The 26976-nt window shown below is 32.1% G+C and overlaps 1 protein-coding gene and 1 long non-coding RNA gene across 2 annotated transcripts in view; both read left to right on the top strand.

Moving 5' to 3' along the window:
- tei (irregular chiasm C-roughest protein teiresias) overlaps positions 1 to 26976 on the top strand; it is a 508251-nt gene that overhangs the window by 145056 nt on the left and 336219 nt on the right. The gene's annotated exons all lie outside the window — the stretch shown is intronic.
- LOC141455656 (uncharacterized) lies at positions 20861 to 23940 on the top strand. The gene is made up of 3 exons (XR_012459380.1): positions 20861 to 21063; positions 23256 to 23392; positions 23555 to 23940. It is a non-coding gene; the product is annotated as an uncharacterized lncRNA (long non-coding RNA).

Consider the following 26976-nt stretch of genomic DNA (forward strand, 5'->3'; position numbering starts at 1 on the left):
ATTAATAACACATATGTCCTGGAGGTCATATTAAAATTATCTTAATTTTTACCTAACATAATATAACATAAATAAATCACGTATTCCTCTGTAATTATCAAATCAATCTATTAAAGTGGACATCCAAAATAATTCTAAACTTAACTCTCAAACATAATCATATACTGACTTAATCACTGTATTTTATTAAATTAATAATTATATTATACATTTAACAACTTTCCTCGAAGTTCATAAGCCTCTTTACAATAATTTATCAGGGTGATCCAGTCGTCTCCATTAAGAAGATCTAAAAAAAAAAAAAAAAATCAATAATCTGTATTTACAAATGTACAATAGTATTAAATTGTTTTAGTAACGTTTACTAGTTTGTACGATGGTGACGAGGATAGGATAAGATCTGCATATTTTAATCCCTGTATTTGATCAGCTACCACTCCACCTTCAGTTCATCTTCTTCAAGCTGAATGCTTGTTGTTGGCTATCCAGAGAAACAGTAGCACTCTCTAATGCCATAAGGACCTATAACCGTTGTTATCACTAAGGCAACGCACATACTCAATGTACATTTCATCCATTTTAGCTGTACAATTGAAAAAAAAATTTAAAGTAAAAAGAAAAAAGTTAAATGTGTTGCAGTAATTCGAACTTTAAAGGAAGTTATACAATCGAAAGAAGTCTTGGTCGGGTCCAAAGATATGCTTCTTTTTATTTATATAAACTAAGTTTGCTTGCTGTAAGTTTTCATCAGAAGAATTTTAAGCTAAAAAATCTGCCTATGTTCAGGAGGATTTTATGTAAGCTATCTTGCAGGTTTTGCGGATAGAATATCTAACACATATCCTAATTGTACGCCCCCTCTAACGTATTACTCTCCTCTTTATATCTTCTACCACATTTCTTTCTTTAAGTTGTGATTAACAACTTAAAAGCAGAAAATCTCAGAAAGATTACATTTGATATTTGATTTTGGTGCCATAAATTAGGTTTTGGAACAAATATGAAATTTTCACTTTATTTAAATAAATTTTGAAGTTTCTTGTGGATTATTAATACTCATTGCACATTTGTACATCTACAATATCTTGCTACTAATAACTCGTTACTAGGTCTAACAAATATATTTGTAGGCAATCCATTTCTTTGTTTAAAATAACTTAGCCTTTGTGTTTGCAAAACAAAGAAGTGGATAAACTCTGTTCTAGTAACAAAAACATGATGGCACAATATAGTGCAGTTGCAAGAGCACAAGATAGTCTGCTCTGAAAGTTTTGTTTCTAACCATTTGAGGCGGCCCGTAAACCGCCAACATTCACCCGTGGTTTTACATCCATAAAGCTTACTAAATCCAATCATCCACTTCTCTAACTTACCACAAACAAATGTTTTTTATTTTTAAAAAAAAACAAAAACCTTGATAGAAGTTGGTGTTAGTAACCCAGGTTTGCCTGAGCTATATAACTTTAGTTTTCTAAATAATTCTGTGTGTGTGAAATTTGATGTTTTCCTTCGTACCTGTTATTATTTTCTTTACTTTTTTCATATTTCTTTCTCCTTTTACATGTTTATCTTTAATATTCTTTTCTCTTTTTTTTCACCTTTAGCCTTCACTTTAAGGATGGCTTTTTATAAAAGTTTTTTGTTTCACTTTGAAAAGAAATATTATGTTCCTAGTAAGCTAGAATTGGTTTAAACAACTTTACTTAAAACAAAAGTTCTTGGTTTTTATGATGGCTAAATCATCTGTGACCATAAACGTTAGGCTTTTTACACGAATAACGCATAAAGTACGAATATTTAAAAGTTACATATTTGTTTTCTTCTAAATTACCATCTGAGTTATTGTGCTTCGATACTCCCCGAAAATTAATGCAAGTTTGGCCAGATTTAAAACGAATTATCTAACTACATATTACTTTTTGTTCCGAAGTTTCCTTAGATGAAAAAAAGAGAAACGTAATTTTATTATTTACTGCCTTTCAAAGAACAATGTGATCGCGTAAAATATTTCTTTGAAGTATTTCCAAAATTAATGTAAAAGAAAAATCGCTTTAAGCTCAAACTGCATATATTTACGCTAAGGAATTCTTCATGAAAATGTTCTCTAAAATTGGTTATTCAGAAATTAAATTTTCCAGGACATTCTCTTAAATTTTCTCGTAAACAATATTGAATTATTTTCCATGAGTTTGCAGCTATTAATCACAACACTGTTGGTTTTAATTGAGACATTATTTCTTGAAAAAACTATTTTAAGGTAAATTTGGATAGCCACTTAAATAAATTTTTTTTTTTTAAGTTTATTTACTCAAAAAAAGCACGTAATAGATAGTAATAGTTAGTAATAATTGCACGGTAAAAAGATGCCCTTTATCATTAAATATTAGGTCATCCTAATGAAGGATTTTATCCTTTTACTAGAATTTACAGGATAAACTTTCTTAATTTTATTTAATTACACCCATCTTTTAAAAAGAGATCCTTTAGGCAGACATCTGGCCAATTCCATCGAATCTAATCTAATTAAACCTACATTCGTTTTTGTTTAAATTCTTAACAAACTTTGCCATTCCGATTATTCTTAAGCACAAAAACTAATTATTCACTTACTTTGTTCGTTCTAAATATATCTCCTACTGCTCAGATATGACACTGGTTTCCATTTAAAATAACAGCCTAGACTGTTATATTTCATATATTTAGGCTTTCATATAAAATGATCTTCCTTTATTGAAACTTTAGGCATTTTTCTTTTCTCATGTTACTTTCAATTTGTAGGCAAGCGTTTTATACAAATTAAATAGTATTCATTGCTTCAATCTTTATCTGAGTTTTAGAAGGCGTGGTAACCAAATTCTTATTATTTCCAACATTTTTACTTCAGTAAAAATCAATTTTAAATACTTACATGAGGCCAACAAGACCTGTTGTTATTTGTTTTCTCGTATCTGGTAATCTCCAAAGCAAGTCTCAGTGTGACCATGTTTTAAAACCCTGTGATGTTAAAGCCCTAATTATGATAAGTACTCATCATAATACCCATGTAAAATGCACTTTGAACTCTACTTACTTCACTTACGTAGTTACCCAGTTTCACAAAATATGTGTTGCTATTTCTTTCGCTCGTTAATTTTTTTGATTAAAATGCATTAATAAACTCGAAAAGTCAAATATTCGTTTTCATCCTTAGGCAATAAAATTCATCATTAGCCTAAAAAAAGGAAAAGCAAAACTAAAAACCATTTGACCAAACAATAACCCAGATGGGAAGGCAAACTCAATTTAAATGTTTATTCGATCTTACCCCGTAGAGAATTGCCAGAACTAACTGGTGATTTATATCTTCAGTTTCATTAAAAGTAAGTTCACTTCCCTCGCAGAAATTAATGTCAAAAATTTTATTTCTTTCTGAATCTCATTATATTATAAATTACTAAGCCTTCAATAAGATTTCATTGGGTTTTACACGGCAAAGTTTATCAATAATTTCATTTGAGTCTTTTGTTTTATTAATAACATCCACCATTCTCTTAATCGTACAATTTTAAAGGTTTAGTAAAAATATATCAATTACAAATAGAATCGCTTCCTTGTTTCGTCTTTAAAAGTATCAATTAATTCTAAGCAAATAATTCCCAATGGACAAAACTAACAAAGCACAAAACTCTCTGCAAATATATTTTAATGCTTTATCATTCTTACAGTATACTTACTGCTTACTTAGACATACATACCACTGCTCCAGTTAAAATTTTGGTCCACATTTTTCTCTAGAGTTTTTCGCTTTGTTCTGTAGATACAGTCAAGGTTAAAACTGCACATCATTTCTTGTTGCTTAAATAATGCTCACCAAACCAAACTGTATCCCCGCTAGACCCTCGTGTATGGAAGTAAGATTTGGGAAGTTATAAGACTTACACAACCTGCCCCAATGTAAATGAGTCTCTTTGAATTTCATTCACCAATAAACTAGCACAAACAAGAATCATTTAATCAAACATTAAAAGAGTTAACATTGTAAAGAAAAGTGACATGTTATGAGCGAGGAAAAACCTGCATTTCAGCAGAAAATAAATATCAAAATTGTAAACCTTAACACCAAAACTTTTCCGGCAAAATATCAGAGTAAATATTCATAAAAATGAAAGCAGCTTTTTGAGTTAGTTAAAATACAACTTGAAAATAGATAACACAGAAATAACAATTTTTGCTCAATTAAACTGCGTGAATAAAACTGCAGTATTCTTTTGTGTACTTTACTGTAGCATGGTTGAAGCTATATTAAAGTCATCGCTAGGGTGCTCTCATCCGCTCCCTAGGGCAGATCAATATTTGGTCCCTCAATTTAACACCCTTTAGATTGAATTGTATAAAGCATGTTGGGTAATAGGTTTGCGGTATGCAATCACTCTGGGCTATTTATTGCTAATGGATTGCTAACAATGTCGCCAACAAACTGTCACTTCTCTATTTATGCTTTCTAGAACAACTGTTATTAACGGGTTTCAGCAATGTAACGTAATCTAAAATATTATGGAATATCTCGTCCTCCACTTTTACAAACTATTTACTACCATAAATGCATAAAAGTTATGCCTGAAACACTTACACGACAGGCTTTTACCATTATGCTCAAGTTTGACAAAAAGTATTCTCTTCATTATCCCCAATTTTAATAAATATTAGTTTACTTCATCTTTATATTAAGATACAATAAAACGGGTGAATATAAAAAGTGAGAAACAAACGTCAATTAAAAGAAAACAGAACATATAACCAAGAAAACAGTGAAAGTTTTAAAAATGGAGGGGAATTTAATTAAATTTTCCCGCGAGTACATGGGTTCTGCAATGGAAATTTAAATGGAGAACAAGTCCTTCCTTGTCCTTCACCTTAGAAGGCAAATAAAGTATCAGACGGCGTAGGGCCATTTGGTTATTTAATCCAATATTGTGGAGTACAGGTTATTATCAAAAGTTTAAAGTTAATTTATAGCTCAGTAGTGGATGATATGTTGTAAGGTAGTGAAACGGGCGACTACTAGATACCATGACGAAAAAAAAAAGCGAGACTGTTAATCCCGAATAGGAAGGATATGAAATAAGCAGATAAGAAGGGTCATGGATATAGAAAAATACCTTCTTCAGCGTATATCAGCTAGAAGAATGGATTAGTTCAGGCTTATCTCCCAGAATGGATGAGTTAAGAATCCCAGACAATTATTAAATTGGTACTTTGAAACTTCATTTCATCTTACTGTGTGATGTATGTAAGGAAACAGTCAACGATATGCTTTAAGAAAGATCCAGAGATAGAACGCGCCTTGATGGTTGAAGGGAATTTGGGACGGAAATGAGTGCGGCAGAGAAAGGATGATGGTAGACCTCCAAGAGACGGTAGTTTTTTTATCCAAAGAAGGCGTAGGTACCTTCATGGGCCTTAACGCCACAAAAGAAGGTAAGAAAAAGAGAAAAGTCTATGAAAGAACTTATCTCGGACGCAAACTAAACGCCTGTTTAGCCTATGCTATTCAAGGCTATATACTTTCTCTCAATACTATTTCAAAATTCTAACTTTCAAGCCCAAACTCTGAGCTTTTGAGCTATACATAATTCTTGATAACTTTATTAGGTACCCATCTCTTATTTCAGAAGAACCCTTATCAAATTTTCGGGCAAAAAGTCCCAAGTAAAAGTTGTAAATTTGTGTTTGTGCTCTTTACACAAATTGAAAATACAATCGTAAAATCCGTTTGCATTTCCGATCAGTTCATTTTTCTCCAGTTTTATAAATTAAGTACCAAATATATTCTTAGTATAGTAGAGGTAGTGGGTTAGTACAGTGGAACAGTAGTAGCACGTAAGAGGAAAACTTGAATCACCCTCAATATCTCAAATCAAAAATCTGCACCACTACAATACGTTCTCTTACATAGTGAAGTTGAAAGAAATTTAAAAATAATGCATCGTTCAATTTATTTTAATTTAGCGTAAGGTGCAGCAGCACGCCCTTAGGGCATACTAAGCCGTTTCCTGAAAAACGGACGTCATTAACTTCAAAGAACCTAGCGACAAGCAAACTTAGAGGGCTCGTGGAACCCCAGCTTTAGTTTCATAATGTCTCCATGCTAAAAAGTAAAAGAACACATCGCGGATAAGCGCGCTAGTAACTTAAGGTCCTGGAATTTTAAAATATTTCTGTTTCAAATAACTGAAAATGTCCCAATGATAATTCTCTAAATCAAAATAAAAAGGTCATTTGCAGAAAACTTCCAAAAGCTACCGGTAAAATCAACCCACAGGCTTTAAGAGAGAGTTTATTCAGTGGTACGGTCTGTTGATCCGTGGCACTGTTCTTCTACTACATTTCCAACTATTGAAGACGGACTGCTTTTCGCAGATGGTGCTTCGAGTGAACTTAAGCTTTAAGCAAGCACTCTTGATGATAAAGCATCCTAGTTTGAAGTGGGCCTTCTCTACCGTTGAAAAGATAACAAAAGAAAACATACAAATTTATTCAATCGACTGCCACGATTCTACCAAATCAGCTGAATGTTTTGGGTTAATATCATCCAGCGAATAAAAAAAAGAAGTGGTGATTTAAGTTGAAATTTACTGGATGTATAATTACCGACTTAAGTCTGCAACAGGTTGATTGGACTTTGAAATAATAATAGCTCTTATAAATGTTTCAACAATACAAGAGAGGAGAATTTAAGACTTTTAATTAATTACAAGAAGGTTAGAATGATTTATTGCTTTCTTTACAAAGTAATCAAAACTATTTCTACATTGGCAGAAATAAAGCTATTCTGTTAAACTTATTATTTCTTTATTTCCCTTGGGTACTTTTCTTTTTTTAAATCTTTACTTTCTCATTTTTCATTCTTAAATTTGGATCAATCATGAGTGACTTTTCACTCAAAAAAATAAAATAAAAAGTAGTGCGGAAAGTTTCATTCCTTCATTTCTAATCATTGTTTACAAATCACTCTTGCCCATCCCATAGAAATTTGAAATTACGTTTTTTTTTATCGCCCTTTATTTATTTTTTATTCGAAATGAAACCAGGACTGCCAGTCTACCTTTCCCTTCCTTATATTTCATTCTTTCTGCGCCTTTTTTTAAAAGGTTAACGCCAACAGTTAGGGAGAGTCGCGTGAGACCTAAATCCAATAAAGTTCTGATCTCATTTTCAGAGGATGGGTCTTGACGGGAAATATTCCAATCAATACTATGCCGAGAAGTTTCTGAAGCGTAATGACTCTTCTCCATTATCTTCCCCAGATGCTGCAGTCAACAATACCGTAAGGGGGAAAACAAGTATAAAAATGCATTTTTTTTCTTTTCTTTTTGTACTAACAGAATAAATCAGGTCTATTTAACCGTTAACATATAATTGGTTTAATTAATTTATTATTTACTTTGAAACTTTTTATTTGGGTTGGAAACGCACAATCAGGTTTATGCCAGTAATTTTATTCAGTCTTATTATTCTCTATGATGCAGCGTTTAAACTTCTTTTTATACTTTTTACGTTTTAATGAAATTAGTTGCAGGCCAAATTCGTTTCGCACTGTTTACATTGGAAAATACTTTTCATATTTTTCCATTAAAATAATTATTAATTTAATTTGAGTCAAGTAAGACAGAAGTCCTCAAGAAAGCAGAACTACTCAGGAGACTACCATGCGATCTGTCGATTTCCGTACAAACTAAATAAATTAAAATATATATTTTTTTGGTTTTAAAGTTCTTTTTGAACTTAAGCGTAAAGTTGTGATAATTATTGATTTAACGATTGGTGTTTTATTTTGCAGGTTTTATTATTTACAATTTATTGCTAATAACAGGTAAATAATAAAAAATCGAAACATTAATCGGGGGATCATCACAAATTTGTACAATATATAGGATAAGATGTTTTCTGAAGGTGCTAGTAAAGCAATGCAAATTTTACTGTTGTTTGGTAAAGTCAGTTTAGAGAACATAACACATATTTTTTTTTGGCATCTTGTATCTGCTTCCGCGTCCTCTCTGTTTTAGTTAAGTAAGAGAAGGGTCGATTTGAGTAGTTTGTCCAGACAATGACCGAAGATATTCAACTTGATTCGCTATGAGAAACCTTTAAATATTAAGAATGCAGAAAGCGAACAAGGAATAAAGATTTTTGAAAATTGGTAAGAAAGATTTTAATTTAGACATGCTTTCTACTAATTGTAGGATGGTTGAATCAATTATTACATTCCTTCTACACTGAGAACTTTAAGAAACATTTGCATTTGTATTTACCTTTCTAAATTAAGTTGAAATGTAACCTTCAAATGAAAAAGAAAGCAATTTGAACTTTAAAAGGTAAAGTACTTAATTAAATTTAAATTCAGTTTAAAAATAACAGCTATTTGTAAATTAATTAAAAACTTTTGACTATTTTCATCTACTTCTTTGTCAAGTTTGAAATTATTAAAATTCCTTCAAGTATCTTTTAATTAAAATATACTTTTACTTTCCCGATTTGGTCACAATAAACATGCAGTATATTATTGAGTATTGAGTATGATTTTATTAGAAAAGCCATCAACAAAGTTGATGTTTTGGCAGATTTCTGTTGTCTACATCGGAGAAGAGATAATTTGCTGAATATTTGATAAGGTTCTCTTGGTTTGGTTTTTAGTTCAGAGGCCTTCCGTGTGAGGAATTATCTTCAAATTAGTTTTTAGAGTTATATTTAATCCTTCTTAACAAGGTTTTTAACTTATAGAAAGAAGGCACTCCAGTCAGTATACCATGCTTAAAGAAAATTGAAGGAATAAGATAATCTTGAACCTATGAAAATCTATTCATTAAGTGGCACTTTCAGTGAAAATTTAGTTACAATTTGATTCATGATATTATTATTCGGGTGGCAGATTTTACATTAGAGTAAACCTCCTCTTCTCAAATCTTGAAAAAAGTGGTAAATGATTGAGTGATTGGTTCTTACGGTTGACCAATGTTGATCAAAACCTCATTGTGTTACGAATTTGGAATTCCTAGATTAGTCAACTAATAGTTAACAGAATGTATAAATGTTAAAGATGATTTTGAAAACCCAGAACAAGCTATTTAGAATAGATTTAAAGTCAGAGAGGTAGAAAGTGACGTCAAAAAGGGACTTGAGTTTTACGACCCCATCTGCTTACTTCGGATTTTGCATCTTGTGGGGGTAAAAAATATTTTTGGGAAGATGTACCCTAGCAACGGGGTTCAGTTTTCCATCGTCGTTCAAGTCCAAGTTATTATTTCATAAGTAAAACTCTTATCAAATAATTCTTCAAGTCTAACTAAGCTTTGGTATTTTGATATATTTTTTAATTTGATGTTTAAATTGCATGAACTTTTGTTAATCTTATCTATCGTGGGAAAATCCATGTGTAATTATTAAAATATTGATGCCATAGCTGAGTGTGATTTTATTTCTGAATGTTGCAATGTCTTGTTCCAACCGTCTGCTGTCCAGTCTTCATAAGAAATATTTCTAAAATTGTACAGTGACCAATTACTGACCTCTAAGGGTCCCTTTAAAACCCTAAACTAAATTGGGCTCATCCAAGTTTTAATCGGTTTAGGATATAACAATTGAAGTAAGAGCTGTAACAATTTTAACATCCTCTAGTGATACCTGAGGCGAAATATTAAATTCCAGCTTTTTACTATCTAAACGATTAGATTGTCGCAATGGTGCGAAAGATAGTTGTATGGATTATACAAATTATTCAATAGAAAATGTATTCAAAATTTTTTATTTAATGTATTAGTAAATGAAATATCGCATAATAATGTATTAAAGTAGTGAGGTCGTAAGGAACATCATATTGAAGTTGTGAAAGGTTTTCGTTTTTGCAAATTTTTCATTTAATTATTTTTTGTCCCTTTTTTTGTAAGCTTCGTGATAAATGGACACATTCAACAACGAGTGGAATAAAGCGTTTGTTACGTTGAGTGAAGTAATGTTGAAGTGTGTCTATGTGTGGGGGATGGGTTGAGATTCTGGTTTAAAAAAAAAAAGAAAAGCTGTATATAGGATTAGAGTTGGGTCTGCATGTCTATATGTGGGCGAGAATTGCAGAGAATAAAAGACCAGGGTGAGGATTTCGACACAGAGAGAGGGATTCTGTAACAAAGAGAATTATCTACTGTTTCACAATAAATGTCCACTGTAAGTTCATCAACGTTAGAGGTCCCAGGACGCTCCTCTTATATCATTTTACACCCATCTCTAGATAGACTAAAATTATTACTGGTCTTAACGAGTGCTCAGTTGCTTCAACAAATAAAAAGAATGGTTTAAAAAAAGGCAGTTAAATAAGTTCTAACCTTTCTCATTTTAATGGCAAAAACAGAACTTAGAGCTCCGTTCTCAATATAATCTGGCTTACAAAGGTCCGCCATTCGGTATATGGGTTGCAAGGGAAAGGGCAAAGGAGAAAATAAGAGAATAAAAATATCCATATTTCATCATTAAATGGTGACAAATTCCTTTGTATTATAGCACGTAACTTTCTTTTGAACTTAAAAATAATATAATATTAAAGGTCTGTTAGGCTATCAACAATAAGTGCTCTTGTAGATTTACCATTATTTCAATAAATGTTGTCACACAATCAACAAAATGTTATTAATTACAAATTCAATTCAATTTAGTGCCCGATAAAAATGTATGATTTACATTTAAGGTGAAAAGTGCATTAAAAAATGCACGCAGCACAACATAACTTTCTCTTTCACAGCAAATTCCTAATGTTTTATTTTATTCACACATGGAATTTAATAAATTCTTGCTTTTATTATACAGTTTTCAGAACCGACATTACAATGAAATAACGCATTAAAGCGAAGTGTACCTCCATTCCTCTCCAAGACTGTCTTAAATAGAATTTTCTTTGAAAAAATTGTGGAAGCCTACAGTGTTTAGAGAAAATCGCCAAAAAAGAAAAAGAAAATCATTGGTTATATTATTTTTGGAATTTCCTTTACATATTTAATTCTAACATTAATATCTAATAATTAATATTAATATCTAGTATTAATATCTAACAAGTTTGGAGGCCATATGTTGTACCCTGTAATGGCCCATTTGAGGAAATCCTCCACATTTTATACACCAAAGTGCCCTTATATGAATTTATTTGGGAAATAAATGTTATACATTTACACAATTTCTATTTTAAAAATTTGATACGATGGTAAGACTTCCTATTTTTTTTCGCATTTGAGTGGAAATTAAGGAAATTATTTCACCAACTGTTTGAAAATATTTTTATTTAAAGAAAAATGAAGCATTTTTCTTACAATAAACTTATAAATTTATTTAAAAAATCTTTAATAATCTAAGACAAAATATTTTCTCAGTATTTTAAAGCAAAATTTAATAAAAGCAAATATTATCTCAAGGTAAACTAAGATAAATAGATTCAGGAATTTGATTCTTTAGAAGAAGCATCTATCTAGTCAAGGCACCTTGTTCCTGTTTCCTAAGCGAATCCTTTTATCTTGTTAATACATACAAAAAATTCCTACTCAATTTAATTTAAGTCCTAAATGAAAATTTTTCCTGAATACCAAGTTTTAATTGAAATTTTTAAAAGCAAACTATCTTAAGGATAAAACATTTATTAATTTTTTTACTGATTTTGGTAAAGTTGTTTCATTTCAGTTTACCATTTACTATTTAGCATTTATAAAAAAAAACATTTTTGCCCTTTTAAATGTAAAAATTGATTAACTTCAAATTTTACAATTTCTTAAAGTTGCTTTCAACTCTGATATAATGTAACTGTTACTTGAGTTTATACTTTGTGCGCAAATACAGTTTATTTTCATTGATTAAAACATTGGAAAATTCCATTTACAAGGGTCGTTTGAAAAGTGCGTGCAAAGTCAGAGAGATAGCACTACTGGCGCGTATCGAGGTTATGTTTAGTTAGTGGCATCTCTTGGAAGAACACACACTAAGTTTCAGCCAGATCGGTCTATTTCTTTGTGTTTGGCATTCGTTTGAATCGAGGAAGTCGAGTGATTTTCAAAAAATGGACGAAAAAGAATTTCGTGTGTTGATTAAACACTACTTTATGAAAGGCAAAACGCCTCAGGAGACTAAAGAGAAGCTTGATAAACATTATGGTGACTCTGCACCTTCGATTAGAACAGTTTATAAGTTGTTTCAAAATTTTCGGAGTGGCCATATGGGCGAAGACCGTTCCTTCGGCCGAAAAGATTATGGCGACTGTCTTTTGGGATTCGCAAGGAATAATCCTCATCGACTATCTGGAAAAGGGTAAAACTATTACAGGTGCATATTATTCATCGTTATTGGACCGTTTGAAAACCGAGCTCCAAGAAAAACGCCTACGATTGGCCCACAAAAAAGTCCTTTTCCATCACGACAACGCACCAGCTCACACCTCAGCAGTTGTGGTCGCAAAATTAATGGAAATAGGGTTCCAACTCGTTTCACATCCCCCCTATTATCCAGACTTGGCTCCCTCGGACTACTATTTGTTCCCCAATATGGAGAAATGGCTGGCGGGAAAAAGATTTTATTCAAACGAAGAGGTGATTGCAGAAACGAATGGCTATTTTTCAGACTTGGACAAATCCTATTATTCGGAAGGGATCAACAAACTAGAGCAGCGTTGGACGAAGTGTATAAGCCTAAAAGGAGACTATGTTGAAAAATAAAAAAGGTTTACCCCCAAAAATTAAGTAGTTTTTATTTTTGCACGGACTTTTCAAACGACCCTCGTATTATAAAATCAGAGACAGGTCCTATGGTGGTACCCAAACCAAACGTTAAGGTTAAAGCTTTTTGCACTTTTTCGCTGGAAGGTTTCACGTATAAACACAGACCTTTTACAAACTCAATGCTGAAACTTTGACCCGATCGCAAATAAATTGTCCCTCTTCTAAGCTCTTAAGAAAACTGAAAAAAAAAAATTCATTTATTAAAGGGAAAAAGTGTGCAGTATATTAAGCTGAAACTTTAGTGAAGCTTTAATAATTTTCGCTTAATTAAATTTACTTATTAGTGAAATGGAGGTAAAGTTTCTGAGGCTAGCTATAGATTAGGTTTGTGAACATAGGCAGTAAAGTAAGAGTGTTGGAGGAAGGGTTTGGAAGGAGGAAGGTATCTTAGCAGGTGCCACTACAGCCTACACCTCGCTCTCCATTTAACGAGGGTCACAGGGAATTGTGCCCTGCAGAGAGAAACCGGTAGGGTCTGCAGTAGTGCGCGGAGTGCTGGCGGATCGCTCTGATCTATGCAAGTTAGAGGGAATTGACCCCCAGCTCTTCTCAGTCACCAGAACCTACAGTACAACCTCACCCTTCGCTAGATTTACGCTTTAATTAGAAATACTCGCCGCCTCTTCGCATTCAACTGTCCCCACCACTCAGTAATATCACTAACCATTCCAAATTGGTACCCTAAGCAGCCCCAGTACACAGTCATTCCTAACTTCTATTATTATTACAATGTTTGTTCACTAGGTTATATTTTAAACATATTCAATTATTACAAATAACAATAATATTGTTAACATAAATTTAATTGTAAATTTGCATTTATCTGATCTGAATAAATTATCCTAGTTAACTACTCAATCAATATGCAATATTCCACCAGATCAATATAGTACACATATATTCTGTTATTAATATTAATTACCATAATTGAATTCTCTAATAAATTATGTTCGCTTCCTCTATCATTCATTCGCCTTAACTTCCCTTTACCTACGAAGATATCTCATTTATAGCCTTCGATTTATTTATTGTGAATATGAAACTAGTTCTAAGATATGGGTGAACATTTGAGAAATTCAAAGCAAATAGAAGCAAGAAATAATAGAATGGGCAAATTGGTTTGTTTCAAAGATTTAAATTTAATAAAAAAACAAAGAATTTATATTCTTCCTCCCTATTTCTCCCAAAATCTGATACTCTCAATTGCTACATTTTTTTTAAGTTTTGGCAAATTGTTATAACATTTCTAATAGAACTAAAATATTTTGTTGCCTCCAGTTTCAAGTTAGTTGCAATCACAAACCCTGTCTATTGAAGTTTTTTTTAATGATTTCAAATTATTTTAAAATAGATACTATCTTGCTCTCCCTAAAATTTCTTTTTATTAAATCAATAGCTTTTCTTTTTTGTTTTTTAATCAGATTCTTAATTTTATTTTATTGTAACAATTATTGTAAACTGTAGCTATCAGAGTGGCGAAAAAATATTTACAGAATCAATTATTTGTTTTAAATTTGTAAAATTCAGTCCTTTAAGTTCATTGAATTTCAATACATATGTATATTTTATCATTAAAACAAGCTCATTTTTAAGTGAGATTTTATTGATTATAATTTTGTTTTAAGTTTTTAGAAATCATAAATTAAAATTAATGTTAATAAACTGTAATTAAAGAAATAACTCTATGAAAAAGACAGTATCTGCAGGAATATAGCATTTATATTTTTTAAACTATGAAACAAAAATACAAGTAATACATACTTGTGAAAACACAGAGAAAATTAAATTAAAATATTAATATTATTTAACCCTAATATAAATAAATCTCAATAAACACAATATGTTAAAATTCTAGACGCTAGTAGTAGATAAAAAGTGAAAAAATGAGATTAACTTTTCATTATGTACATTATACTAAACGTATAAATTTAAGATGCGTCATCTTGGCCCTTTTTGGTGTCTTTAGTTTAATCAGCAGACTGATTGCTTGAAAAAGGGTACTCTTGTAAATATATGCATCTACCAACCACTGATATATAATGAAAGAGAAAAACCAACAGAATCTTGTCGTTGTCGAACTCAGATATTTCGCTTTTACTGCGTATATAAACTTCCAGTCATTTACGCTTTTACTATTGCGCTTTTTTTTTTTTTGGCATTGGCTTCCGCCATACAGCCAGCATCGTCTAGGTGCTTATCACTAGAATATCACTCACTCTCCATTCTTACCTACAAATACATTCGCTTCACACATTCATCATTCTACTATGTACTGCTATTTACATAAACTACTGCTAATGGATGGAGCAGCACTCTGTGCTCCTGCCATCCTTATAGCTTAACCAAAATTAAAATCACGTAATCCTTCTCTAAGCATTTTCTTCCATTCATTCTAATTCGGCTATAGCTTTTAAATACATTCATATTTCATTGCTAGCTCTGCTATCGACTTAAGCACATAAATGTTGGTGGAGAATATAATGTCTTCGTAGCGAAATGGTGCATCTAAATACCTGTATATATCGTCAAACATTCGTTTCCTTTCTACCACATAACGTGGACATATCATTATTACATGTTTGAAATCCTCCTCCTCATTGCAATCTACGCAAAGAGGAGAGGATTGCGCTTAGCACCTAATAAACAGCATATCCCGTAACATGAAATCACATTCATCCTTTTAAAAAAGAGACTAATATTAGAAGAAAACTCAAGTCACAACACTTTTAATATGACCCCTAACAGATATTTTGTTTAGACAGATTTACTTTGATAATTTCTACAAGTGCTCAGAATATTCTACAACAAGCTTAAATAAATGTATGAATTTATGAGTTCCAATGCAATGTTGTGTTAATTTTGTCAAGAAATGCCTGTATCTCTATGAAATTCACCTCTTTGAATTTCCTTTCATCTTTGAATCATTTACTTTTTATTCCATCTTCTGCATAAATCTTTAAATTTAAGCGGTACTCTAGGACTTAACAAGATCTTTCTCTGCTTCACTTTCTTGTAAATGTTCCACCCATTACGAGTTCACTGCTTTTAGTACATCCATGCATCTTTCAACTGTAATAATAACATGATAACATACTTTACATTAATTTCAAAGTGATATCTTAAATAAGTAAAAATTAATTTGTTAATAATTTAACTTTGAAATCTCATCATGGACCACTTTAATATTTCACAGTAATTTTAACAAGCGTACTTCACGTAAATTAATTAAAAACTGCAAAATCTATTTTATTTATGTACAGTATGAAATAAATCGAAAATATTTTCTCCTAAGTATGAAATAGTTGTAAATTATTATGACTACCTAGTTGTAATTATGCTAGAATGGATTGCAAAACAACAGTTTCGGTTGTAATTTAAAGTTATCATTTAATTATGCAAAACGTTAATTTTACCAGCCGTTAGAACGTAGCTTTTGCGACCCTGGTGTCGACCTTAAACGTGACCAGATCGAGATGGGTGTGTGTGTGTATTTTATAGCTGAGAGGGAGTGAATGTTAGAGAGATAAAGTGAGAGGGAGGGATCGAACATAAGTTTAGTAGCAAGAGTAACGTTTGTACCATTCCATTATCCCGCACTGTTCAGAGAACCAGGTATTCTGGGCACGCGCTCAGGGTCAGCGGCGTGACAGTAGGACGTCAAGAAAAGCCAAAGCGTGGGCTGGCTGGTGAAATAAGGTCATCGAGGACGTTAGTAATAGTGATGTTCAAGTGTGGTGTTCTTATAGATAACTTTAACAGATGTTTTAGATCGGCCAGTATTCCTCCATTGAATTTGGTGTTTTTATTTATACATTTTTTTTTTTTTTAAGTTCACATTTGATATTATTGCAGGATATTAGAATAAAGGTAATCTCACATTCCTCTCAGAACTGCCATAAAATCAAATTTGAATGGAAAACTTTCAAATGAAAAGCTATGGATCTACATGCCACTAAAATCGATCAAACCGTTTTTGAAGGAATTCTGAATAACTATAAAATTCATTCAATAAAGCTGTATTTTCAGTTGACCGGAGCACTCAGGTAACCTAAAAGCGGATATTTCTGCCAAAAAATAGAAGTAAATAATCTGCACAATATTTCCTATTAATAAGTAAAAACTGTTTTAAAATTGGTAAAAAAACATTAAGTAGGTATATCTACAAAACATAGCTGAAGATTTCGTGTGTTTAGATTTGCTTTGGAAATGACGTGTGCTTTCCCATTCCTTTGAAGTTAGTATTTTTAAGTGAGAATAAATATTTATATAATATCAAAGCAAAAACCCCCGTTTATTTGCCTAATTAAGTTAGCTCCTATTGATGCATATTAACTGGGCAAACATGATACTTAGCTGCTGGTTAATTTAGCTGCGGTTAATTTAACCGCTTTCTAAATGGTAAACTAGAGAGAAGCCGGTACTTAGGACAGTGTTACTTTCACTTTGGTGGGCTGAGGTGCCCAACAGCGCGAGGAAAGTCTGGAATTGTGCCCAAAACTCCACCAGCTACCCTAGGTATCCCACAAGTACTGCCACCCATTTCCAAACCCTTCCTTTGCATTCCCAGCCGCCATAGCCTCAATTTCTACCTTTCGTGCGTTTCACCTCCTGGACTACTTGGACCCACCAACACTGCTCCCGAACTGTTTGCAATTACTATTTCAATTTGCGACCTACCGGCAACTCAGGCAGGCGGGCTGAGGACACACACACACTACTTTTTGACTCAGTCCCCTTCGCCATTTCTAGTCTTCCAATGTTGAAATAAATCATACTGCCGTATCTTATTATTAAATCTTGCAATCCCCTGGGTTTTTGTAACTCTTCCTCAAACCTACCGGCGCTCTACAACCCCATCTTCTACCCAAAGTTTTAACCATGCCAGCTTATCCTTGTTTTGGTATCTGTTAGAAGTTTTTGGCTTACACTCCATTTATTTATTGATCTATTCATATAGGTCGAACTTCGCATTGTGTTAGTTATAAACACAATGCTTTATTCTTAAAGAAAAAGAGTTAAGAACATCCCTAAGACTTTTATTATTTCAGTTTATGTAAATTAAATTTTATATTAACTTACAATTTGTACAAACAAATAATTTATGTCAATATGCATAGAACAATTCCACTTTAATAAAACCATTCAAAACTAAAATATCTTTTCAAGCGAAGCCACACTTTTGTTCGCTAATTCTGAATATCTTCAAATTGAAATTATCTTTACAAGTTAAATTATATTAATATTTAATAGGTGGTGCCGAAGCAGCAGGATTTTCAACTCCTCCCAACACTCAGAAGAACCTTTAATTAACTTTATTCTTAGAACTAAAATTAAAATAGTTATGTCCTGAACTGTTGTGAGCAATAAGTGTCTCACGTTAAGGTTAAAAAAGTTACTAAAAAATCGATTCAGTGAAAGGGTGTTTTTGGTTGACCGATTTTGACCCAATCGTTAATTGTGGCGCCTAATTAAGGTGGCACTTAAGGCAAATATCATTTGAATTTTCTTTTTGAGTCTCGGTGTATCGTATATGCTCCTCACATACATCCAGAAAACAATTTGTGAAAACCATTTTTTTTTTTGGACTCAGGTGACCTCAAAATGGAAGATCCAATGAAAAATTTCCTTTTACTTGAAGTCGGAGAAAATAAAAAAAAAGTAGCGAAGGTTATTCTTTTTATTTTAAGAAATTTTTTCAAATAAAGTTGTGAGAAATATGACGTGTCTAGTTTTTTAAAGTAGAGTGTTCTTCTGATATGTAAATTTATGAAGCCAAAAGTGTAGTAGAATCTTAATTAAAACAAAAATTAAATTATAAAAAGTTCTTGAAACTGGAAATACTAAAAGAGTTTAGTTTTAGAAAGTTTTTTTTTAATTTTAGGAAGTAACCAAACAATAATGAACAGTCAGAACTCTGATCGCATTGGTTTTTCCCTTTTTCAATGCAAGTGATAGCAGTTGTCAAATGAAAAAAATCTTCGAATAACTTTAAATTTTGTTTGATTTGACAACATTAATACTAAGTAACAGTGCTATCGTTAGATTTACTTTTCCTATGTAACCTGTTTAGCTCGGTAAAGGCTACAATGAACTCAAATATTCACGCACTCAGATTCACTCAATAATAGAATTTGAGTACAGTCTCTTAATTTTTTTTTTTAGTAAGAATGTGATATTCAGATATATAAGAATAAAAAACTTACATCAATTACTTCATAATTAGCTCCTTGCGGATTATAGTCTTGCGGTCTAGAGACAATTCCCCTGAATGGCAAGGCTATCGATCGTGTTGGCAGAAGGGTACAATCGGTTGGGCTGATTGCTATTACTGTTGGTATAGTATTGGCAGGGACCTCCAGATTTCTCCTCCACCGCCATTACTACGCGAGCCTTTATCTTCGGCTATACCCACCACCTCTTCTACTTCGTTGGCTGTCCCGTTGGGTTTGCTAGTAGTGGTCTCCCTTACCAGCTAGTCCACTCAAGTTTAAATTCTCTTGCTAACCTCCTAAACCCCCTTACTCATTCCAAATTCAACTTCCTATAATACTCTGTTATCCCAGAATTCTCTGTCAATAACAGGCAATCCAAAACCATAATTTAACCCTAATTAATTTATACATCAAAACAAGGAAATATGTTTTCCCTAACCCCATTTACAATTTAGAATTAATTCGTTTTTGTTCTGGAAGTTTTTGAGCTGTTCAATATTTTTAAATCAATCACCGGGTTGTTGTCAATTAAACCAAGTTGTTTTTTTAATTTTTCAGTGTTTTTTTTTTCTTTTGCTTTACATACGGCACTGCAATAAGTAATTTATACTTAGGATGGAAGATTTGCGAGGAATCGGTCAAATAAAACAACTCGTCTCTTTGCCAACGTTTCGAAAAATATATGTTTCTGTAACTCAACCAACCCGCATAGCCACGCCCTGAAGAGGACAATATATTTGTCGAAACGTTGGCAAAGAGACGAATTGTTTTATTTGACCGATCCCTCGCAAATCTTCCATCCTAAGTTTAACAATTTACGGTCACGAAACCAATATATTCGTAATTTATACTTTTAAAGTACAGTTCCTTGTGCAAATACTCAAATATATACGAAAAAATTAGGTGAAAACGCAAAATATACTGAAAAACGAAGATGTGCCAAGAAAATAGTATGTAAACAAAAAAAATTAAATCAAGTAATGTCTGTGTTTTCAACTGTTTAGCTAGAAAATAATGTTGGTGTCATAATTGTCTTACAATAATTTTAATGAAATAATTAAATTAGTTGAAAGGCCAGGCTCTCCTACCTCTTCCAATAAATTTTCTTCTTACAAAGTCATTCCAAGAGTAAAGATTAATTCAAAAAGTGAATGATTGGTTTAGGCCTCGACTAGGATGTTTGAGTGATGTCCAGGACGATTTGAAGGCTCTTGGTCAGCAGAGATGGAGAACGTCGTCAAGGGACAGAGAGCTGTAGTGGCTGAGGTATAATGGACCATTATAGCCCTTGAGTAAGTAAGAATGATTGGTTTCTTACCCTGTCACAGATGTAGCTAGTATTATTGTCAGACAGATGAAAATAGATCTGAGAAAATTGTTATGTTTACCAAGACGATTAGTTGAACTGGGACGGTTCAAAAGAATCTGCAACAACCTGCTATCTTAGCATTTTTAGAAACTTAGGAAAAATTCCTTAAAGTTTAAATTCTTTGGAGGCTATTTTGCCAGACTTGCTCCTGAAGACAGTGTTCTTGTCGCTAATTCCATTTTTATCATGAATTTCGAATAGAATAGACTTACAAACATTCGATATAAGAATCACTAACAGGATCTTTGGTCAAAAAGATCAGTTTTTTTTTTAATGTCTTCTATACTTTACCACTTGAAACCAATTGGCCAGCCATTAGCTGTGAGTATGCCAGAACGTTTCTTCCGTAACTGATTGTGGTTATCTTTATTTTTCAGCGAGACCAAAAATATTCTGCTGTCAGTGTTGATATTTTGTGTACTCTCCAACCGTTTCCAGGCAATTATTATTACCATCTGTTCTGCCAGACAGCTGGAGCAATGATTGTGTAATTTAAATCTTTCTGCAGTAATTATCTTAATTTTCATGATTAACCACGAACTCATCTCAAACATTAGTTTCGCTTTTACTTCTATCACAGTTGATTTACAGGTTTTTAAGTATAACAGATCTTTGAGAAAAATATATACATTCTAAACTTGTGAAAGATTCACGGAATTTTTAGTTTATTTCCTCACAAGTGAATGAAGGACAAGAAAATGTGAATAACTAAGTATAAATGTTTAGTTTTAAAATATTTTGTGACCAAAGTTAAAACTTTTAATTTTTTAAACAACTGGCTCTTCTATTTTTATTTTTTTTGTCTTTTTATTCTACTTAACTTGGAAATTGTGGGTTCAAGTTTTTTCCTTTTGTGGAAAGTCAATTTGGATGCAAATTTGGCCATTCCAAAAGGAAGAGCGCTCTCTCTTCTATCCTATAATCAGCAGTTTAGAAGATTAACCCCCTTCCTAAGAAGCGGCAGAAGTTTCTCTTTATTGCAGAATACCTTCTTCTTTTTCCTCTTACTACTTCATCCCATCTGTCTGATGCTCTCCTTAAAAAGAAGAGGTCCTTTGATATGATTAGACTCTCATTGCTCTCTTTAGCAACCGAGGAACTCTTCTGTTAAATATCTTTATTACTTTAACTCTGCTTTTTAGGATTGCCTAGCTATATTTCTTTTACTTTAATTTATTTTTTACTTTTCTAGGTGATTTCATACAAATTTAAATATTCTTATTTCTCCAGCATTCTTACTACTACAAATTTAACTTATTCGGTGCATTCTAATAAGAAGATTCAGTATAAAGAATAGAATTATGCCAATTTCATCTTAACTGAAATTGCCGATACTTCTATCCTTCCTACTGGATTAATGGATCAGTCACCAAAAACAATGAACAAGTTTCAGTATGTTTTTTTTTTTTTTAATGATTTAAGGCGCGTCAACATCTAAGGTTATTGGCACCCGGAGCTTTATTCAGTGCACTGCCGGCCTCCGGACAGTGTTCTCTCGTTACAAACAACACTGTCCATCACCGGACAGTGAGCTGTAAGAAGCTCCTAGGAAGAGAAAATCTAAGGGTCAACTGCTGGATTCGAACCCGGGACCTCCGCGTGGGAGTCCAGTATGCTAACCACATAGCTAATCCCTTCCCTGACAGTATGTTAATAAGAAAAGAAATTTTCCAAATTCAAGTCTTCCGATTTGTTTTAACTCATTTTACTCAAACATTTTATCTTTCTCCATTTTTATTTACTTCTTCAATAATTTAGAAGAGCATTTTCATTAGGAGATTTATTTCTTTAATACCTCCAGACATAAGCGTACATTAGCTGTTTATTTTATTTTTTTCGGCCTGCAAAACATTTCTGCATTCTAAAGACGAATGCATTGAGAGTTATTAATAAATCATGCTTATTCTTTAAAAGCGTTCCATTATTTGGTAAGTTTTACTTTTATTTATTATTTTTGCATTATCAACAGATATTTACTTTAATTGAAAACCTAATTGGTTAGAAGGAAAACATCTTCATATAGAGCACATTCAGTTTGAAATTAGAAAGAAAATGCATGCAATCGTGTGAATGCATTTGGGAGAACTTAATTACAACAAAGTATTAATAATGCACCACAGATAAAAGGTGCACAGACCACCAGTACGGTTAAAAAAAAGTCTAATTAATTTTCTTTAATGAAATTAACTTAATGTTGCCAATGTATTATCTCTTAAGATCCAAAATTTATTTAAACAGTGTACAATAAATTTAACCCTACTGAGGTAGATATTTTACTGAATGAAAATAAATCTTTATTAATTGGGAAACGCATGAGGAGTCTTTTTTTTTATCCTAGTTAGCTAAATTAATTTTTCAGGAAGGTAAAAAAGTATGGTATTTAAAAAGTTGTTGGCAAATGACTTTTAATGAATTCCCTTTAATGAATTTCTTTAATGGTAGATTTACTTAATCTAATGCATTTTGAATGTGATCCTTTAGCAAGGACTTTTATGGAATCGAAAAAAAAAGGATTATGAGCCGATGTCGAATTTACCGGCTTGAACCATTCGGGGAACCTGAAATTATTTGTTTTCGCATCTGACTTAGTGTCATTTAAAACAGTGTGACCTGTTGTAAAAGGTCAATCAAAATTCATTGCGACATACTTAAAAACGCTGCTTCTATAATTAAAAAAAAAATCCATCGCTTACTCTACAAATATTCATGGATTTTCTTGTAGTCCTTCCGTTTAAACTATCCATCCTCTCCAAAAGACTAAATGATAAACTTGTATTTTGTTTTGCACAAAAAATTATTAATTATTACTCAGTAATTTTAAAGGTACTTTATTCGTTGGCTAATTCCTTAATTAATCGATTTAATGCTTCACAATTTTTCTTTCATCTCAAGATGCAGCAGTGACCGGTAACCTGGACACTGCCAAGATTTTCATTGCTGCTGTTGAGTCGCGCGATAGAGGTAACCTGTGATGTTACGCTAAATGGTAAAGCTGCACAGACAGAAGCAAATAGATTCGCATTTCAACAGTTCGTATTATACAAACTTTTAATATTACCTAATTTCCAAATAAAAAACAAAAAATATACTACATATATACTTAAGAATTCAAAGAAGTGTATCAAATATACAAATACTTATTGAACAAAATTTTTTGGTTTACTTTATTAATTTATTGAATGCATTTTAAGATTTCTGTGTTTACATACGTGGATGTGCCTTTTTTAAAGTAAGTAATTATTGGGAAAAGTAATGCAATGGAAAAACGATTTTGATGCTAAACTCTTTGCGCTGCAGTAATAACATCCTTGCTAAATCGAAGACTAATTTCTAAATCCATCATCCAATTTATTGCATGTATTAAAACAAGAGGAATGAAGGCTTCTAGAAACAGAAAAATATTTCTATTGCTCCCCAAAGAAGAAAACTGATGAAAGATAATGCTGTGTGCTGGAGGAGATTGTGACCATTTTGTATACATTCGCATTATAACAAAAAAAATTCCGTAACTACAAATTAAAAAAAAAAAATAAAATCCAAATGATTATTAACAAAAATAGAAACCTGATACACAGAAGTATGTCTTTTTTTTTTTACAATAAAACTGTAACATTTGTACCAATTGAGCAATGGATGGGCAAATAAACAAGCTTAAAAACATATGTGATAACAACAGTATGTAATTGGCTAATCATTGATATAACAAACTGAACATGTCAAAACTTGTCACACCAAAACACTCACTCTCTATTTATACAGATATATCTACACAGCAGTCAGTCCGCTTTACACGTGTACCCTCTTCGACTAGGGTTAACAATTTTTTTTTGTTTTTGCTTTTAATCCAACTTCTGCCTCTCTTTCAAAATATATTTCATTTATTTATCTTTACAGGGCTTTTAATTGCTATCTGCTAGGCTTGCTTTGTACTATTTTTATTTATTTGTTTTAAAATACCTTTTCAACAAAAAACAAAACTGATTTTTGTAACTTGGAATTTCAATTTGCTAATTTAAATTTATTATTTAGCATTTATTTTTTTATATTATACTATTTCACAATTTTATTTAATTTTAATAAATTTAATTTATTTTTTGAGACAATCAAATACAATTATAACTCTTTCATTTTACTCTGTATTGATTAAAGTTTTAGTAGAGTCAGTTACAGATGTAACGTTTTAATTTTCAAAGGGAAAGATTGTATTAAAATTATGTTTTGCAAACAACTTTTTTTTTTAATATCGAGAAAGGTTTTAAACTTAATAATAAATCCTCATTTCTTTTTAATTAACTTTTTGTATGAAAATTACTTAAATATTAGCCTCCATCAGAATTTTCTTTAATTTTTTTATATAAAGATTTTATTTGAATTTTTGTATATATGTATGTATATTGTAATGTTACACCAACAGTTTGAAATTTTATTTAATGTAAACAAAAATATTTTTCGGGAAATTTATATAAATCTCTTCTATGATCAGGTAGAGGTACGTGGAACAAAGGATAAAGAGGTCCACCTGAACAGTTTCGAGATTGAAAATGCGTACCGCGTTCTTGTAAATTACATGGCGTTTCGACTAAGGTTAAATTACATGTTACTTGGAATCAATTGGTGGAACTGTAACTACTTTCTTTAAGTTCCTTCCCCCAAGTAAAGTCAACAAAAATGGAATGAAGTCAATAGACATGTGGTGTCTACAAATGAGAACGGTCTATATATTGGCAGTTAAGCCTTGTCACTGTGGTTGAGAAACTACATTAAATAATTCATTGAATTGTTACCTGCCTTAAAAACAGTTTATTAAATTTAATTCTAAAAGTTTATTATGATCCTAATTTACTATGAAATAATCCTTAAAAATACATTAATATGCTCAGTTTTAATAATTGGTTAAAGTGAAGAAAATCAGTCACTAAAGTTAAGTGAGAAATGTCTCAGCCCTTTGATTACCCTCTCTGAACAAAGCACAAAAATAATATTTTCGCACCTTAAATAATAAGTGATTCAGCCCTCTGTCTAAAAACGGTACAGAAGGGTTGTTGTGAACTCATAATGTAAAGATGGCCCCTTACACCAAAATACCATTTCTTGACAAGCTGTATCCCATTTAACTGACCATCTGTAATAACTAACTGTGCTGCAGCAAAGGAAAACAACTTCCTTGTTGAAAGACACCTCATTCAAAACAACCTGGCATTCAAAGGCTTCTGGTGCAGTATGAACCTAGAGGCTATATAAAATGGTAGGCCTAGTCACGCCTATAGGTTTTTCTGGACTAGCATAATTTGGCCAGTTTATCTAGCACCTCATTTCACAATAATCTAAATTCGAATGCACCCAGACTGGAAGTAACTTCCCTAGAACCTGCTCAGATCCTAAGATTTCTCAGCAGACATTGGTTTGGAAATGGTAATAAAAGCCTGAGTAACCTTATTGTACGCCAGCAACAGGCGCATGCGTTATACCTCTCAAAATAAAATAAAAATTCACTAACTTATGCTGTTTCATAATAATAATCAAATGCCCTCAATCATTTGCTACTTAACCACTCAAGCAAATATATAATGTGCAGCAGGCGAGTTATTCATTCTTCTTATTGGACTTTTGCCCATTTAAAATATAACTGAATGTAGACAGTAATGGTAATAATCGCTCAAATTTTAGTATATTTACCTATTTACTGTGGAAGCGAGGAACTTGAAGTACTAGCAAACCCCAACAACTTAAGAAAATGTTGGGTTCCAGGAATGAAGGCAAAGAAGGTAACTAGGTTTGCCAAGCAGAGGACTCTGCGGATATTCTACGACCTTTTATTTTGTTTTTCTTGTGGGACCATCAAGAAATGACTTGGCCACCGACTATCCTTCCATTCCCTATAGACACAAAAGAATTAATCATTTCCTTCTCTAACTTTCTCCTCTAGTTGCAGATTTTTTTTATCTTTTTTTCTTGCATATTTTATCCTTCACATCTTAAGCGTCTCCTAAACTATTACGAAGGTTAAAATGTAAATTTACATTTGCATACTTCATCTTTGTAATTAATTTTAAATATTTAATAATAAAGTTTGTCTATCTAATGTGAAATATCTCAAATGGAAGTTAACTCTCTAAAGAAGTATGGAGGGGATATGACATTTCAGGATCTTGCCGGAGAAGCCTGACATGATTTGCTCAAACTAACCCTTTAGCAGATTGAATGGCGAGCTAAGGAAAATGATGGTTAGAGAGCATTGACTTTTTAGGGAGAATCTACTTAGGATTGGAGTAGCTGAGGATCCGCAAAATAGGAAATGTAGGACCAGAAGTATGAACCTTTGTTACAACCCTTAGAAGAATGAGCGCATTATGCTTGCAACAATTCCGTACTTTAGACGCCTGCAACTGGGAGTTAGACTATTCGCTCGGCTCTGTTCAGGTGTTCTTAAATAATAAAAGGCCGATGTTCGTTTTTTAAAGGAAGATGGGTACTACGGCCTATTTGTCGTTTAAGTTCATTTTCCACTTCCCTACGGAAATCCCTTCCCAGATTAGATAAGAAGGGTGATTGTTTCAGTAAACTAAACTATTGTAAGATAACGATCTCAGAAAATGTGTAACAACTAACAACC

The sequence above is a fragment of the Rhodnius prolixus genome, unplaced genomic scaffold (genome assembly GCF_049639745.1).
Source record: "Rhodnius prolixus isolate KJV_2025 unplaced genomic scaffold, Rpr scaffold_4, whole genome shotgun sequence".
In the NCBI taxonomy this organism is placed as follows: Eukaryota; Metazoa; Arthropoda; class Insecta; order Hemiptera; family Reduviidae; genus Rhodnius; species Rhodnius prolixus.